The 18,543-nt window shown below is 37.4% G+C and overlaps 2 protein-coding genes across 2 annotated transcripts in view; one reads left to right on the top strand and one right to left on the bottom strand.

Annotated features, from left to right (window-relative positions):
* Positions 1-18,543, top strand: part of LOC134538696 (large neutral amino acids transporter small subunit 2) — a 912,958-nt gene that overhangs the window by 270,953 nt on the left and 623,462 nt on the right. The window lies entirely within an intron of this gene.
* LOC134538697 (protein amalgam-like) overlaps positions 1-18,543 on the bottom strand; it is a 551,901-nt gene that overhangs the window by 207,676 nt on the left and 325,682 nt on the right. The gene's annotated exons all lie outside the window — the stretch shown is intronic.

Below are 18,543 nucleotides of genomic sequence, written 5' to 3'. Positions count from 1 at the left end.
TTGTTTATTTTTCTTTCGTGTTTGGAATTCGCCCGCTTGTCCTCGGTGGCTGTGATCTAAGGCGCGTGTAGCAAAGGTTCGTGGATTCGATCCCAACAACCCGAACTGACAAATCTTAATAAAGATTGCAGGCTTTCGCGCTCATTGTCTGAAGTTGCTTGGCTTCTGGATTGTAGCCGCGACGAAGGAGGAGATACCTCCGACGGTTCGGTCGACTTTCAGTCGCCATCATCAGGGGGAGCGGCTACCTACTATAGGCAACTGTACAGGTACAGTAGGTGACCGCTCCCCCTGATGATGACGACTGCAACGTCAACCTAAAAGTCGATGTTATATTCGTAGGGGCAGGCATTTTTCGCGAAAAGATCTGAACACTTATTACACTGCAACAAGGTATACCCGCACCTGTGGTTTCTCCCTTGTGATTGGCGGCCGTCTGCGAGAGAAGTCGTTGCCTTATTCGACCGAGCCACTCAGGACGAATTTACTTCCGCACTGAATCACTGTGATTGGTTTTTTTACAATCGATATGTACCTGGGAGAAACTCGCCCAATCACGAAATACAGACGATGCGATATTGTTTTAACTTTCTTCTAGTCTCAAAATCTTTTCGCGAAATCTTCATGCCCCTATATATTAGCCTTTGACGCGGCTAGAACCCAGAAGCTAGGAAACTCCTGCCTCAAATCTACCAGCTGTGAGTTGCCATGCCGGTGGTTCGGAGCTGACTATATACTTGGAGGTTCAGTTGTCTTGAGCCTCAGCGCAATACCGTGGGTCGTTAAACAATTTAATTTTATTGTTTCTTCGTCCACACTGTTAAATTTTTTTTTCTTTGAGGCATTTTTTTTTGTCAAATCAAACGAAGCTTACATTCAGATAAACAATCTTAGTATTATTAAATCGTGATATTATTTTTGCTTGTCAAATGATGTTTCTACACACACTTAGTTTATATTTACATTTAAAAAAATTAATTTCCATATTATGGATTGTTACTCAGGATGTAGGCCTATACAAATTAATATACATAGATATTTATGTTGAGCCATTACTTCTATTTTTTAAAAATATTAATTACAAGGAAAGCATGTTGTTACTGCGTATATATATATATATATATATATATATACTAGTTGAGCATAGGGGCAAGTTGGGCAATCGGAATATCTCGAAAACTAATCACCGCACGCGAAGACATCAAATAGCTTGACGAAGGGGCCGCGGGAGGGGAACTCATCACAAGACACGCGCGCATTCCTTATTTTGTAACCAAAAAAGTAAAATAATGATAAAGCGGAATATTTTGTCTGTAATAGTTAATTGTTATCCGATTTTAATCAGGTTAGTGTTAAACTTCCATAAATTTATATTAATTTTGATATGTATAAATATTTTGGGTATAATTATAACCTGTTTTTCAAAACCTCACTTTTGTTTTAAAATTTCGGATTGGGGTTAGTTGAGCTATAGTTGCTAGCTCAACTAACCCCACGACTTAGAACTAAAGTAATATATGCTTTTTATTAATTTTTTTAGGATGCGTACTTATAAAAGAAAGACTACGAGATGTTCTTACTCTACTCAAAACTTAAATGATACTGCAAAGGCGGTCAACGACGAGGGAAAAAGCGTGAATGCCGCCGCAAAAGTATTCGGTATCAAACGGATGACTTTGACCAGATTTTTGAAGAATTTAAACGAAGGTGGTGATTCATCCATGGGTTATGCAACACCGAGGCAAGTATTTTCTCCCACGCAAGAGGACTCTTTAAATAAATACTTGTTACAATTGCAACAGTGACAACGACGATTAAGTTTCCTATATCTCATTAATATTTTCTTTTATATATTAATATTTTATTATTAAGATAAGCTTTATTGATAATTATATAAATATTCAAGTTTGAATTGGATCAGAAAGACTGAAACTAATTACAAAGTTACGCTTAAGATACGTTGATGTTTTGTTGATTATATTTTCGGTTTATTATTCAAAGAAAATTACTTTTAATTTAGTTGTTTTGTCACTAAAAGACTATAAATAAAAAAGTTTATTATCAAACAGAAATTTTATTTCATGTCTAGTTAACATTCAACCCATCATTTAGCTAGACATTCTAAGTGCTCAATTTGCCCCATACCCTTGCTAAACTTACCTCACCTATGGGGTACGTTGAGCATACTTGAATTTCTGCAATTACACAGCTGTAGCTCTTAAATTCGACATGTAAGAAATAAATTACTATGGACACTTTTGCAAACGGATAAATTCGTAATCCTTCAGTATGCATAACAAGCCATTAATACTAATCGTTGAGGAGCTATAACCGCTCAAGTGAAAAAGTGCTCAACTAGCCCCGCCATACCCTACATATATATATAATTAAAATGGTTTGTTTGTAGAAACACAACATGGCAGTGTTTAATATTAAAACCAAATATTTTTCTTGGTTGTAAATTTTTTTGAAGCCAAGTATGAATATATGTCGCGTTAGGGTACGCTGGTACAAAGTAACAGTTTTTTTCCTTCAATAAATCAACTTGAAAATATTAGGTAGTAAAATAAATATTATTTTATTGTATCTTCAGAGCTTTATGTAAGTAATTAAATTTTTTGGTTGTCAACAAATATTTTATGTGATCACGACACACACATTTTTTTCATATCAAAATATTTTGCACAATAAGTATTTCCATAATAGTATGTGGCGGCTACAAACTTGTTATTCTAGTACAGTCACATTTTCTTTACGTTTGTAGTTTGTTTCGCCATTTTTTTTAATACTTCGAAATACTTACAGTCGCTACCGCAATATCTGCTTTTGCAGTAATACGGTATTGGAATGTTTACACTGTCACTCTTGTAAGTGTGATTTTATGTTTTTTATGCTAGAAAGTTTCAAATTATTTCAGGGAAGTTTTCTGGCTGTGTTTACAGATACTGATTTTTTTAAAGCAAATAAGAAACATTTAGGGTGTAATTGCTACCTATTTTAGCAATGTACTTAGATGTCCATACGCCAAACAGATTCGTTTATTCACACCCCGTTTTCCCAAGGCATTAATTATAACAGTTTTTTTTCAGTATGCTGGCGACATCACGTAAATAGTCCATATTTTATTGCAGAAGAGTTGTGGATGGGAAAACATAATTGCGGTAGTAACCATGATAGAGTATTTAAGCTTTCAGCCCATTGCTGACTTTAAAAAATTGAAAGCTTAAAGAAAGTTAGAATAAAGCTTGATTCAAAGTGGCACCAGCTTGAATCAAGCCCACACAAGCTTAAGTTTTGATTGCCATTGTTAACTTGGCTAGCCTTGTTCAAGATTATCGCAAGCTTGTGAATGCAAGTATCTGCCGTAGTTATCAAAGGTGAGCTTGTAACAATATTTAACTAAGTTCCTTACGGCAAGCTTTCACGGCGGATACTTTAAGTCCATCTGCAAGCTTAGCGTAAGCAGACATACTACGTGAAAAACTATCGCGTACACGCGTAACAACTACAGTCGTGGTATATCTGCCATCGTATTTCTCAGTATGTGTTAAATACGTAGTATAAGATATACTGCAGGTTCCTATACACATGTTGGTTAACGTATCCGGCTCACTAACTCCTTATTGGATAGATTTCTTAAATTGGGCTCCGATGTACCTCCGCTTCTTTTTTTAGTGATTATCGTTGGCTGAGAGTTCTCCAAAATCAATTGCGATCCGATCTCAGAAGCAGGTCAAAGTAATGATTGCTTGAAATTTAGTCCATCGCGAAATAGATCAGCGGCACGCTGTCTTTTTTTGACCGCAAATTTATCAAGTCTTCTTCAGAGGAACCTAAGTTTAATTGCCGCCCGAACAGTCCAGAACATATTCATATCTCGCCGTATTTAGCGAGATTACATACATTTTTTTCGCGTTTTTAGAGTATTTTCTAATATCTCTGACCTGGCCTAAAACTGACCAAAATTAATCTTCAGCAACCATCAACTAAACGTGAGAAAACATTACCCTACCGAGGAAAAAAATTTATTAAGGTTTGATTTTTCAACGAAAAAAAAATAAATAAAAAAGGGTGTTTTACACGTCATCTTAAACCTTCCGTGCATTAACTGCAACTTCAGAACCGACTTTCGCCCTTACCGAAGGAAAACAAGTAGAAGGTGAAGTGTAGCTCCGCGCTCACAAGCATGCGCTTGGATTCGCCAAGTAATGCCTGGTGCTGAGCCCCAAAAAAAGGGGCATATGGAAAGGACACGGACCCCTTGGGGATTTTCTCTGTTCCTAAAGACCGGGGAGTAGAAGAAGACCTTCTTCCGATGATGATTTCCGAAGCACAAAGGGACTCCTTGCGGGCGAATGCTAATTATTCACGGCGTGAAGGCCGCGGGCTTCAGGGAGTGTGGCCTCGTGGGAATGGTCGAGGGAATTCCGGGGGGCGGGGCGAAGGAGTCGAGAGATGTGTGGGTGGGGGGGGGGGGGAGGAGTGGGGGGTTGGATGGACGCGCGACCCGAATCCATAATTCACCTCCCGTCGGTGCGTAAAAGCACCTCCCACCACCCCCGTGGCACGTAGACCACCCTCGCTGAACCGCTAGGGGGGCGCCTGACGCGTGCCTTCGGAGCAGGGACTGCCGGGTTCGTGACTGGGCTGGAGCTTCCACCGCCGCCCCGTTTTGCGACTCAGGGGCTAGCTTACCTTCGCCTGGGGCAGACATTGTGTTCAGCACCTCTCCCCCCTTCCTCTTTCTCCCTCTCCCCCTCTCTCTTTCACTCCTCGACAGCAAGAAATGTACAAGGTATAATTTTTTTTACGTGTTGACATCTTAGATCTCGGCATAAGTAGAGACCGGAAAAATTCGCGAATTCATTTCGCGATAGGCTTACAAATAGTTATACCTCAGTGCTGCCTCTGCTATTGGCTCACAACCCACCTGGATGACTTTGGGCCAATGAGAAACACCCAACCAACGCTTTATCGAATCACAGGCTGCTATGTTGGGGCGTCTCACAAGACAGCAGCCATTGGGTGGGTGATATTTGACCGAGAGTACGTATAACTAGGGAGTTCATCCTACAGGTCATTGAACCCGCGAATTTTTCCGGTCCCTAGGCATAAGGCATTTGCTTGGCGTGATTTCGTGCATGTATTGGAATGGAATGGAAATATTTATAACGTGCTCAAACATACAAACATACATACATACATACATACATACATACATACATACAGGTCAAGATAATAAAAGCGTGGTAAAAATGATTTAATTTTCTTTACTTGACACCCTCTTTTTTTATAAATTGAAATAAAATAATATTATATTAATTTACAGATATTTTTAAATTTGTACATTTTTATGAATACAACTGTATCGCAAAAAACAGGAAATGTTTGCAATAGTACTGGGTTTGGATATTTGCCGGGAATTTATACTTAATAGTTAAAATGATTTGTAAACCATTCCCTGAATAGCTTCCCGGTAAATACTGCGCACATGAATAAACATTATAAAATAAATAATCAGTTGTCGACTATTCTTTTATCTCATCCAGATCTTAAAGAATTTAAGTTTTGATAAAACTTCAATCAAGATTTCAGACAAGCGTCCAATTTTCGCTAAGAACGACGGTAAAAAACGTATTCAATATTGTTTCCAAAAACGTATTAATATCATTCATGCAAAACGTAACCATGGTTAGCATGTCACAAACTGTTTCTTGGCGTCTGGTTTCTGAGGGAACGTTTCGTGAAAGTACTGAAGTCACAAAATCCTGGTCACAGCCCTGCACGAGGCTTCGTGGAATAAGTGACCTGGAGGGAGTGACGTCTAGTGGTTCGGGAGGGGGGAGGCCGAGGCGTCGAGACGCCGTCTTCTTTTCACAGACGAGAGAGCCAAACTCCCGATCGTGCATCTTCGGTTTTTTTGTCAATAAATATGGCGGTGTTGATAAAAGGAAAGACCATAAACAAGGCAACGGTATTTATTTGTAGGAATTGTTTTTAGAGGAAAATACCTAATTGAAGAAACGTACTTCGTGGATTTGTATATTTTTTCATACCGTGTAAAATCCAGGTAGTCTTTGTCTTCCACAAATATTCTCGGGACGCTCCATATTCCGTGAATGTTAATTTTGGATAACTCATGATAACTAATGGTCAATTAGGTTAGGTTAGCTACATTATGAATACTTTAAAACATTGTGGACGGTTGATATGGTTAGGATAGCTACATTAAAGATACTGTGCAATCATGTAAAAGGTTTCCTAGCGCTGGATAGCTACATATTAAAAAGGTTTTTGCTAAGCAACCATAAAATGATTTTACAGTATTTTTTAATGTAGCTATACTTACCTAATATAACCAACCATCCACAATGTTTTAAATTATTTATAATGTAGCTAACCTATCCTAATCGACCGCAAAATTTAATGCCACACCGGTTTATACAATGAGATAGAACGGAAAAAAAAAGCGAGCATGAACTTCGGGGGACTTCGGGTGTGGCTCTCTCGTCTGTGAAAGGAAGGCTTCCCTGCGCAGAGAAGCGGAACAGACGCTGGGGCCAGGAGCACCAACTTCGCGCCGTTGTTTTGACGAGATCCCGGCGACGCCGCACCACCGCAATGGACGCCGATAAAAGGTGGCAAGCCTGGTTGAAAGTTGTCCCGCGTTGTTACTTCCCCACCCCTCCCGCGACATGATCGGCAATATCATTTTATGAATACTATATAAACACGTGAGATTTTATCTACGAGCAACATGCCTAAAATAAACTTTGAAACGATTCCACTACTAAAGTTGGCCGTTGCTTCTGCTGGAAAGAGATTTTTTTTCCTAGAATAATATTTTTTTCCTGAAAAAAATATCACCTGTAAACTCACCCTAAAATTTGTAACATAGTTCCTGATGTATTAGGGTAAATTAATGAAAGAATCCCCATTTTGAATTTAAAATTTATCACTTTCGTATGAAATAATGTAGTCTTATATTATTGATGTGTTCTTGGTAAAAACAAAAAATTTCCTTGCTAACAGAAAAATGTGTAAAGGTTTCACTGGACCATGATTCTGTACATAAAATGACAGTCACTGGCCACTGTAGTTTTTTTAGGTGCTCAAAAAAAGTGCCAGTTATTTGGGTCAAGTATTTTCCGCGGAAAGATTTCGAGACCAGCTAAATGTTAAAGCACTGTAGCATGCTTGTTACCTCTAAACACAGCAATTTTAAATTTATCCGTAGATTAAAATTTGTAGTGAAAACGTAGGTCAAGTGTTTAGACTAAGAAATAATTGTACTAAAATATATATAATAGTCAAATGATTTTTTTAAATATCTGCCACGATAAATTAGTGTGTTTATTTTACAGCGGATGTTACCACTTACTTAATGAGTCTATCAGGGTTCAGTTTCCAGTTCGGTCACTTCTAGACGTTGGCATTTTTGACAACATGGATGGCGTTTATATTATCTATAGACACCTAAAAAATTCGAATTTTTAAGATGTACTTGAACCAGTGGTGGATACAGGGAAATATTTCTTGAAGAATTTTTAAAAAATAACTTTTAAATGATTGTATTTAATAATACTTACGTCAAAAACAAGGGGTATTGGACATTTACATTATCATTCTCAAAATGCATCACAGAATTTGTGGTTTGTGACTCCAGGTATTGCAACAGCTCACATTACATACCCGAAATATTACATATTTCCCTCCCCCCCTTTATTTTTCGTCCACCACTGGCTAAAATGTATGCAATAATACGTTTGAATTAAATTATAGTGGGATCATCGACCGACACAAAGTGAATGACAGTAACACATCAAACACAGTTACAAAACTCATGTGAACCAATCTAATGCAGCTCAGACAGAAGGTAAATTGTGACAATATGTACAGGGCTGGAAAAAAATTTGCTGTTAAATGACCTTCAGGATAGACTCCACGATCCTCTGCTGATTCCGGAAAACTTCACCTGTTCATTGGTTGCTGACATGCAAGGCGTCTCAGTTGGGTCTCTTGTTATTCGATACTTATTTGATCGAGTGTCTCTAATTGGCCCAGATTGATCAGACTAACAAAGGCATAATTGTTTGAATTTTAGTATATCACAAAATGAATCTGGGAATTTTTTCCGGTCTCTGTGAACCAAAATACACCAGCTTTTTCATACCTAAGTGTGTGGAGAGTCAGCCTAGTACAATTAAAAATACCAAATTTTGGTATGACTACGCTAATGTGTTTCTTTCTTACGCAGACGATTGTCCTCTTCGTTTTACTGTTTGTATTATGACCACTGCAGGCCTCCAATTAGGAGTCGGCTAGTCGGTTCATCGTTTAACACCCATTTTTATTGCATTTGGGATAATTTTTTTCTCTTATAGCGCAATTCCTGCACTATTACGCTATTTATGCGTCGCATTTTCCCTTAATATATATATATTTTTTTGTTATCTATCTATTTATAAGAAACCTGACCATTTTTTTATAACGAGAAAACATTTGTTTTAGTAATTGGGTCATAATCACTCGCCATTAGCACGTTACAGCCGGTGTAATAAATATATACTGTTTCACTCCTGTACTCACATTTTCTGAATAATTTATTCCTTAAATTCTTCAATAATAAAAAAAGTGTCAAAACATTTTGTCCGAGGCTAAATTTTACGATTCATAATACACCAGGCATGTTATCATCCATAGATGTGCGTAGGAACTGGATCACATAACTTTGCAGATTTTTTTTTCTTTTTCGCTAGACCCCCGATGATGAGAAGAGTAACGAAGTGCAGTGGTGTTCACCCTTCCCCTTCACCCCCTCACTTCCTGTTCCACCCATTACTTAACCCATCGCCGCAGAATGCGTGGTCGTCACCCAGCGGAAGACAGAAGAACACCCGAGCAAGGAAGAAGAAATGGGGAAGACCGAAACAGAAAAGGAAGAGGGGCCTTAAAAAAAACCTCGTTCCTCAGGGGAATATTTTCCTCCACCCCGGAACCGAGCGGGTAAATTTAGGGCCACAAAACTTCGAGCTTCTTTTTCTTTTCTTTTCTTTTCTTCCTTCCACCCTTCTTTTTCTTCCCGCTCCTTTCCTCCGGGCTTCCCGCGTGAACTTTAATTTACCTTGCAAATTCTTCCTCTTGGCGGTCTTCCCACCGCGTCTTCGCCCTCGGGGCGCGGAATTAGCCCGTAAGGAAGAAGCAAGGAAACTGCGGAGAAAGAGAGAAGGAGGAGGGAAAGCGGAGGGGCTTCGAGACACCAGCTTCCCGGGGATTCTTAAACACCCTGAAGCTGAGCGTGGAGCAGAAATACTTATCTGGGTGAGGAGGGGGTGTATGTGTGTGTGTGTGTGTGTGTGTGTGTGTGTGTGTGTGCTAAGGGTATGCTGGGTGGGTAGAAGGGAACAAATAGGGCATGATGCCATTTTCTTTTCAGAAAAAAAAATTCCTTTTTAGGTTTGTCGTGACTTAGAAATCATTTCTGCTCCCTGCTACTTGAAATTATATGTCCACAAAGACATAAAATACCATTCACAAAATAAGTTACCTTAATGAAGGCTCTTTCAAATATTTTTAATTTTAACCAGGTTGCGAGTAAACCAAGGCTAGATGTGAAAAATAGGTTAGCCGTAGTCGACATTTTGATTAAATAGCTGGCAAAGTATAATATATTTTTATTTGAAATCCAAAATAAGCTTTGTCATGATTATTCTTAAACAAACAAACTTCATCGCTCTACAATGGTTGTGGAATAAAAAAAAAGTTATTCAAGTCTTGGTTTATTTATTGTTGGAATAGTGATTAATAAAGTTAAAAACCAAACCATTAGCTTGCTAATAATTTTAGAAACAGCTAAAGTAATTAACTGACGAATGAAACTATTAACATCGTGGTTTTTATTGGTAGTCGCAATATTAAATAACCACCCAAAGCAGCTTTATGTAATTGTTACTGTTCTAGTAGAACTTAAGTTTAGAGGATTCCGTTTGCAATACGTCTGTGAAGGCGTCGGAGTAAAATGGTCGACTATTTTGTAGTTAGTTTAAATGTAAATATGCAAATTTCCAAGTATCTGTGATTTTACATGAATATTTCTGTTACTTTAACAAAAAAACATTCACAATGCTTTGGAGCACCGCTTGTTGCCAAGTGCAACCATATGAAACGAAAATTTTCGGAATAATTGTTGTAAACTACTAAAACATTTTTTGCGTTAACTATGTAGTTGTCTTGCACACATGATATGTACGGCATCAAGATTTTAGGCTTAGTTATGCTATTTTTGTACAGTAATGTATGTGTTTGAGGGTCTTAAATGCAAGCTTCAATTCACTTCTGGCAGTAAATTGTTGAACACGTGATTTCACAAAAATTCTGGAAATGCAAAGTATTTTTTTGTGGGGTGTCATATTAACATCACACAAAAATCCTAAATCTCGCACATATTTTTCGAGTTTTATTAAAATTTATTTTTATATCTTCATTGAATGGTTCTTGCGATGGAGGAGATTGATTTTAAAAAGTGTTTTTGGTGATAATGTCACTACTGGTATACGCTGTCGTGAAACCTCAAATAACGGACAAAGATAATGATCACACAAACACACAGATAAGTAAGGACTGGAAAAATTCGTGGCGCCATTGACCTCTAGGATAGGCTCCACGATCCTATACGTACTTGGGAAAATTACACCTTCATATTGGCTACTGACTCGTGACACCTGTTACTGGGATGCTTGTGATTCGAGACTTCCTTTGTTGAAGGTTTTTCATTGACCCAGATTCCTTGAGATAAACTGTGGCCCAATAACCGAAGCAGCAAAAATGCAAACGTATTTGGATTCTAGCCTGTCGCGAAATTAATCAGCGAATTTTTCCGGTCTCTACAGATAAGTCCAAATAAGTTGAAGTCAATAGTAAATGTATAGACAACACAGATAATCTCCTTGAAGTAATTAGTCAAAAAAATATCACAGTGCAAACGAACACAGTGGGCTGATAAACGACGAGACAGTTGCAACAAGAACGGTATAGACAAACAAAACGACATAGGATGACACAGCGACAGGCTAGCCCAATGGTGTGTTTGTATATATTTTACCAGTCATCCGTTCTTTAGAATTTTCTCTGCCATAATTGTAGGTTAAACTAGTAATGGCTTTTGTAAAAAAATATTTTTGTTAACTATATTTTTTCACTTCTTCGGGAGTATAATTTCGCCACGCAGTATCACGGAAGGTTCGTAGATGCGGTAAGGGATGTGTTGATGGTTAATGTGGATGCAGCAGAAAACACTCGTGTGGTGGAGGAGGGGGGGGGGGGGGAAGAATGGTAGGGGTGTAAGTTTTTATTTTTGGGGGGGAGGGGAGAGTTTTCGCCAACCCCGTTTCATCCCTTCCGCGGATCTCGGACGGATGTTATTTGGCACGGACTCCCCAACGATCGTTAACTTTTATGCGCTTGTGGTTGGCGTGTGGATCTACGCTCGGTTATGATTTTCCGGAGAGCTGGAGAAACCACAGTGGAACATGCGTGTGTGTGTGTGTGTGTGTGTGTCTGTGTGCGAGCCTGCACGTGACTGTTGAAACTCCGTAAAGAACTACGCCGCATTTTCCTCCGCTGTAATTGTGTTATCCGGCATCAGTGTTAGTTATCTAATCGTCTCTTTTAGGTAGGTTTCAAAGAAATACTACCTACTGTAGCCGTCACATTGGTGCGCATTTTTGGAAAAAAAAATTATATCGTTTTTCGTTTCATGGTCTATAGACCCCAAAACCATCCTCTACTCAAAAGTTATATAAATATATATAGATATATAGATATATATATATCACTGAGTGTGGGAAGGAGAGTAATAGTTGGGTAGGTTATGTGAGGAAAAAATATTTATTACCAACATGTTGTTGTGATATATACTTTTTTTTTAAAATTCCGTCCTTAAATATTTCAAACTGAATTACCTCTATAATATATCTATGCAAAACCTATTTAATTCCAATGAAACCATTGTTTATGAATTATAAACGTACTGAAAACAAAAAATTTCACTTCTGGATTCTCTCATAGTTCATCCTTTTTTTTAAAGGAGAAGTTACGAAGCTTAGCATTTATAACATGCATAACGATTTACGTCGTGTGTATTCTATTTCTAGTTTACACTGTCATAGAAACGCTTCAGGATGGACAGCAAATATGAATGCACAAACACGCGAGAACAAAACAATGATAGCTGATATAAAATGTCACATGCCTAGACAGGACAGAGGATTCTGTTGGAGGAATTCAATCAGAAAAACAACCACAGCACAGACGAACAACGTGGCCTGACGACGACGCGCAGTCACAACAAGAATAGTAAATACACAAAGGCAATAACACAGGTCAACACAGCGACGCATAGGCCAACGCAGCGTTGAATCTTGACAGCACTGGAAAACAAAACAACAGCATGGATAATCACAGTAGGTTGTCTGTAACGAAACAGTTGAAACTATTGTCCAGATAATCTATTAAAGTTCCATCGTTGGGTTCGTATGTGCGTCATTGTCCATGAAAAAAAATTCTAATCAATATTCCCCATTGCTAAAAAAATTCATTAAAATATACCTTTGTGAACCAATTGCCAAGAAATAGTATTTAATAATACTAAAAGATAGACATTTTAACTTTGTACAACTCATGGCTATGGTTATTATTGCATATATTTATGAAATACGTTTTTGGAGATAATACTGAGTATTTCTTACCATTATAGGTGCATCATTTTATATATTTAATTGATATTTTATTTATGCGTATATTTTTAAACCACGAATGAGATAATCGAATATCCAATAAGTAGACTTTATTTTGTTTTATAATGCTTATTAATGTGCATAGTTAATACTGGGAAGCCATTCAGTGAACGAATTATACATAACTTTTACTATTGGCGATACTGGATTAACATAAAGCATATATTCCCGGGTAAGAATCCAAACCCAGTGTATTTTATTTTGTAGTGATCCAGTTATTTCCATGAAAATGTGGAAATTTAGGAAAATCAAACATTTTAAATTAATATTTCTGTTCCATTTACGAAAAACAAATTGACAGTGTATCAACACTAATATTGTTAACTGAAAGTGATTGTCGTAGCCTAGGTAAAATCGTTAAGGTTTATTTTAATAAAAACATAGTGGTAAGTTTGTGCATATTCATGCTCTTTCGGCAAGCAATTATGTGCCTTCTCGCCATTTCGCGGTTACGACTTGCCTGCTCCTTGCGGCAAAGAGTGAATTCCGCTCTTAAGGGCCGCCATTGTTAGCGGCTGTATGAACATTTGATAATGTAGGCTTGTGGCGGTTTTTGTGGAAAGGGGTGTGGTAAGGCAAGGGGAAAATGCGGGAGAGGGTGAAATCCTTTTTTTCTCGGCGGTCCAGGGGTCTAAATTGTGTGCATGAAAGGTGCCAACTTGGCGGAGAAAATTTTCGCTTGGCTTAGTGGTGTTTCAAGCCCACCGCAGGCCAGAGTAAGGTTTGTGTTGACTTTCCTTGATGGAGTTCTGTACCTAGAAGTTTTGTTTCAGCCACGAATATTTAGTTTCGGCAAGAAAATAATTTTGTGGCGACTAAATAAATAATAATTATTTCGTCACTAATATTGCTAACAAAAAGGTTTGTGGAAACTAATTAAAATAATTATTTTGTTAACTTAAAATATTTAACAAGATAGTAATTAAAAATAAAATTTAAGGCATCCGAATAAAATACAATTTTCATATATAGGGTAGACTGTTTTAATATGTAAAACGTTTTTATAGCTTTAATCATTTTTATTTGTTCGGAAAGTATTTAATATGTTAAGGCTAAACAGATATGGTAGAAACCGAAAAGGCTTAAAAATAGTAATTTGTTATATAAATATACGCTTTATTTTAAAAGTTCAATTTATTCTTAATAACAGCGAAATGTGGTACATAAACACAATTTTATGATTGTACAAAGTGTTGCTAGAAGTTACTATATTAATTTTTCAAAAGAGTTTCAAATGTCAAACGAACCTTATTCACAATTAGGCAAAATTACAGATTCACAGTTTCTTTGGCAGCGTCAATGCCACTCTCGGAGATTCGTTGGCAGCGTCAATGCCGCTCTCGGAGATTCGTTGGCAGCATCAATGCCGCTCTCGGAGATTCGTTGCCAGCATCAATTCCGCTCTCGGAGATTCGTTGGCAGCATCAATGCCGCTCTCGGAGATTCGTTGGCAGCGTCAATGCCGCTCTCGCAGATTCGTTGGCAGCGTCAATGCCGCTCACGCAGATTCGTTGGCAGCGTCAATGCCACTCTCGGAGATTCGTTGGCAGCGTCAATGCCGCTCTCGCCGATTCGTTGGCAGCGTCAATGCCGCTCTCGCAGATTCGTTGGCAGCGTCAATGCCACTCTCGGAGATTCGTTGGCAGCGTCAATGTCGCTCTCGCAGATTCGTTGGCAGCGTCAATGCCACTCTCGCAGATCGCCGACGGAAACAGTTCGGTCAAGTAGCCATCTTATTAACTTAACTAAAAGAAACATGTGAGCGAGTCTTCTAGTAATCGCCAGAGATTTGTAACATCTAACCACGGTAACAAGCAAATTAATGTGTTATTTGGTTCCTAATACATTTATAAATCGAAACTCGTACAAATAATTTTACGTAGAATTCTTTAAAATAATACTGATGGAGATAAAAATATATATACGGAAATTGTGTTTTCAATTAATACTCTTGACTTGAATCCAACGTGATTATCGCAACTGCCGCTAAAATTCGTTGCCGGGGCATCTACGTCGACAATATAAAAAATAGATTTGCACAACTAAATTTTAATTTATATAATAAAATGCCTCCGTTAAACGAAAAAAGCATGAAAAAAATTAATTAAACCCTTGCTATAAACCTTATTTTCGACCAGGAATTAAATTTAAAAATAATGCCCATTTTCTAAAACTAATTAACTAAACAGTGAAAATCATAAAATTTTCCTTTTGCTTTGTGAACTTCGGTTAGCGCCATCCGACACAGATGGCAGCACCGTGTTTACGCATTTCCGTTCCATTCACGAAATTACTCCTACGAAATGCCGTGTACCGAGAGCAAAAATATTACGCTTAAAAACATTTATACCAATTTTAATGACATGCGTCATCACTGGTTTTACTTTTGATGCTATCGGGAAATAAACCTTAAGTAGGAAATTTCCATTATTTAGGTTCTTTTTTTCTAATTCATCCAACGTAATCAAGCCATTTCGTCGTCCACATTACAAGAGTCATTCGTGCCACACACGTGTCTGTATCCCAATGCATTCGGACCAACCCTCCGCATCAATTGGTCCTACGGACGTCGGGAGAGGGAGAATTGCTAATAAATCGCGCCGACCCGAGAGTGTGAGAGAGAGAGAGAGAGCGAAAGAGAGACAAAGATAGAGGGAGGTATGTGCGTTTTGGACGCGAGATGAAAGCAGTAAAGTGCATCTTTCTTTCCTCTCTGCCGCGCCCCTTCTTCGGAATGATTGGTTGTTCCGTTCCATTTAGCCGGGGATGAGAGTGATACGCGGAACACTATTAGCCTCGGGGAGCCAAGGAGCTTAAAGGCCTCTGAGATATGGGGTTGGGGGGGGGAGGGGTGACAGGGAATGGGTGTCAGAGATAGAACGAAATCGACACAAGAGGAGCAGGCCCGTCAGATGGAACCAGTTCTGCCTCCGGGCATGCCCGTCTAGATGTTTGGAATTGCAAAATGAAGCATTTTTGCAATGATGAAGTCGTAAGGAGCCGGAAAAACTTATATCTAGGGACAGGCGTTTTTTCGCGAAAAGATCTGAATGCGTATTAGACTGCAACAAGGTGTACGCGTACCTGTGGTTCCTTCCTTGTGGTTGGCGGCCGTCTGCGAGAGAAGTCGTTGCCTTATTTGACCGAGCCACTAAGGACGCGTTTACTTCCGCACTGAGTCACTGTGATTGGTGTTGTAACAATCGATATGTACCTGGGAAAAATTCACCCAATCACGAAACACAGACGATGCTACAGTGTTTTGACTTTCATCTAGTCTCGATATCTATAGAGACAGGAAAATTTGGCGATTTCAATGACCTACAGTATAGACTATACTCGGGCAGATTACATCTCCTCATTGGCTACTGACACTTAACACCTGTTAACTGGGATGCTCGTGATTCGATGCGTCTTTTGTTGAAGGTTTTTACATTGACCCAGAGTCCTTCGGATAAACTGTAGCCTAATCACTGAAGCAGCAAAAAGGCGTGCGTATTTTTATGTCAACCAATCGCAAAATAAATCTGCGAATTTTTCAGAACTCTACTTATGTCTATTAAAAACCCTAAATGACTTTAAAATGTTGTTGTTGCTCTCCTCTTCTTTAAATGTATCCAGTGTCTTTTTTTCAACTATATAAGATTGTAAAACGCGTTCTGTTATCTTAGACAAGGTATATTATTTGATTAATAATTCAGGATATACATTTTTTTTTAAAGAGTACGACTGACTTAAATGAGGATGGAGTAGACGTTTATGTACACACATGCATACACAAACACACGCATATATACACATATCAATTAGAGTAAACATAAGTTTTGGACTGATAATAAAATACGTGAATGCAGTATGAATTAAATAATAATAAAACCTGATTAAAATTGGATTGATGTGTGATAATGAAATGAGAGCGGTTGAAAAACAAAACTGTGTTTAATTAATTTTGATATTAATTTTTAATTCTGATATTTGAGTGACATATTTCATAACCAGTTATTCTGGACACTGGACAAAATTAATACCGATAAAATCGATTTAACACTCTATGTCGATAATGGTTACTACATGGCATAAAAATATTATTTCCAGTTTTTTTTAATCTTTTGGTAAACAGACACCCACATGTGGCAACTTTGTGGATATTATTAAAATTTAGATACAGCTAAAATAATCCTTACATTAGGCAATGCATGTTGACTACAAACGTGCTAACAAAATTTAAAAAAAGAATCCACCTGTACAGTAAGATGTAGGCGATTGTCAAAAAATAAATAGGCGGGATATAATCATCCCTTAGCTTTGAACGTAAGAATATAAGCAGCTATTAAGGAAATAAGAAAATAAGCAGCTATTAAGGAAATAAGAAATATAAGCAGCTATTAAGTAAATATGAAAGTGACTTTAAACTTTTACTATTCCTGTATTATGAAAACATGATCCTAAACTTTATCTCTTTTTTGATGGAAAGTGACATGTGATGATGAAGAAACCGGTACCGTTTAATAATTAGTTTACTTTAATGTAAATATTTTTTTATGCTGTTCTGTACAAATGAAAGAAATAGTTCCCATGGTTCCCATGGTTTGGTAAACAAAAATTAATAAATATATCTATAAGACATGAAAGTTTGTGTTTCTTTCAAAAAAAATACTTTTTGGTATCTGCCATAAAATTTTTCTTTGTGTTTTACTTCAAAATTAATGCCATAAAAATATTCAGAACCTTGGTGTGAAAGCTAAAAGCAAAGAAACATAATTTTTAAAACAAAACTTAATTTGAATAATTTTTTTATTTAGTTCACACTATTCTGCTTTGAATTACACTTATTTAAAGTTCATTCTTATTGTTATATTCAGGATGATAGTAAAACTTAAAAACCAACGTCTGTGATAACTGTTGTGGTATATAAAAATAATTGTATGTGTACAAAGCAAAAATAACACTGAATTGTTTATTGAATTAAATAACTTTATTTCTTTTGTGGTCAAAATGTTGCTTTAATTAAGCTTAAGGCAAGTGTAATAGTTATGAATATTGACACCTGTTAACATTGTGTTTTAAAAGGGGAGATAATCACCTATGATAGTTCATAACTTTCTATAGGATGAAAATTATTCAGAAGTGCTACATTTAAGAGTAAATAACTGCAAATAGTAATCAATAATAACATTTATAAGGCTATAAAAACTCCTTTGTGGGTTATTTTACTGTTTTTAAAATCCATTCTAAATGAAATTTTAATTTTTGTGCAAATAAAAACCATTCTGAAAAACATAATCATTCCTTACTTAAAGGATAAAGTTTATAAAGCAGAAATTTTGGATTATAATTGACGACGAATTTAAGCAGTGCCTGTTTATTTGAAAACAAAAGAAAACAAAAATAATAAATTAAATCACATAACCGGTGCTATGTCAAATTGTAACTTCGTGTGCGTCGATTTGAAGAGACTGAATAGGGCATGCTTCAAGAATAGTTTACTCACCCAGAGGAAACACTGAATAGGGCATGCTTCAGGTATAGTTCACTCACCCAAAGGAAACACTGAATAGGGCATGCTTCAGGTATAGTTCACTCACCCAAAGGAAACACTGAATAGGGTATGCTTCAGGTATAGTTCACTCACTCAGAGGAAACACTGAATAGGGCATGATTCAAGAATAGTTTACTCACCCAGAGGAAACACTGAATAGGCCATGATTCAGGTATAGTTCACTCACCCAGAGGAAACACTGAATAGGGC

The sequence above is a fragment of the Bacillus rossius genome, chromosome 14, assembly GCF_032445375.1.
Source record: "Bacillus rossius redtenbacheri isolate Brsri chromosome 14, Brsri_v3, whole genome shotgun sequence".
Lineage (NCBI taxonomy): Eukaryota > Metazoa > Arthropoda > Insecta > Phasmatodea > Bacillidae > Bacillus > Bacillus rossius.
The sequence above is the reverse complement of the archived record's forward strand: the minus strand, read 5'-3'. Positions and strand labels throughout refer to the sequence as shown.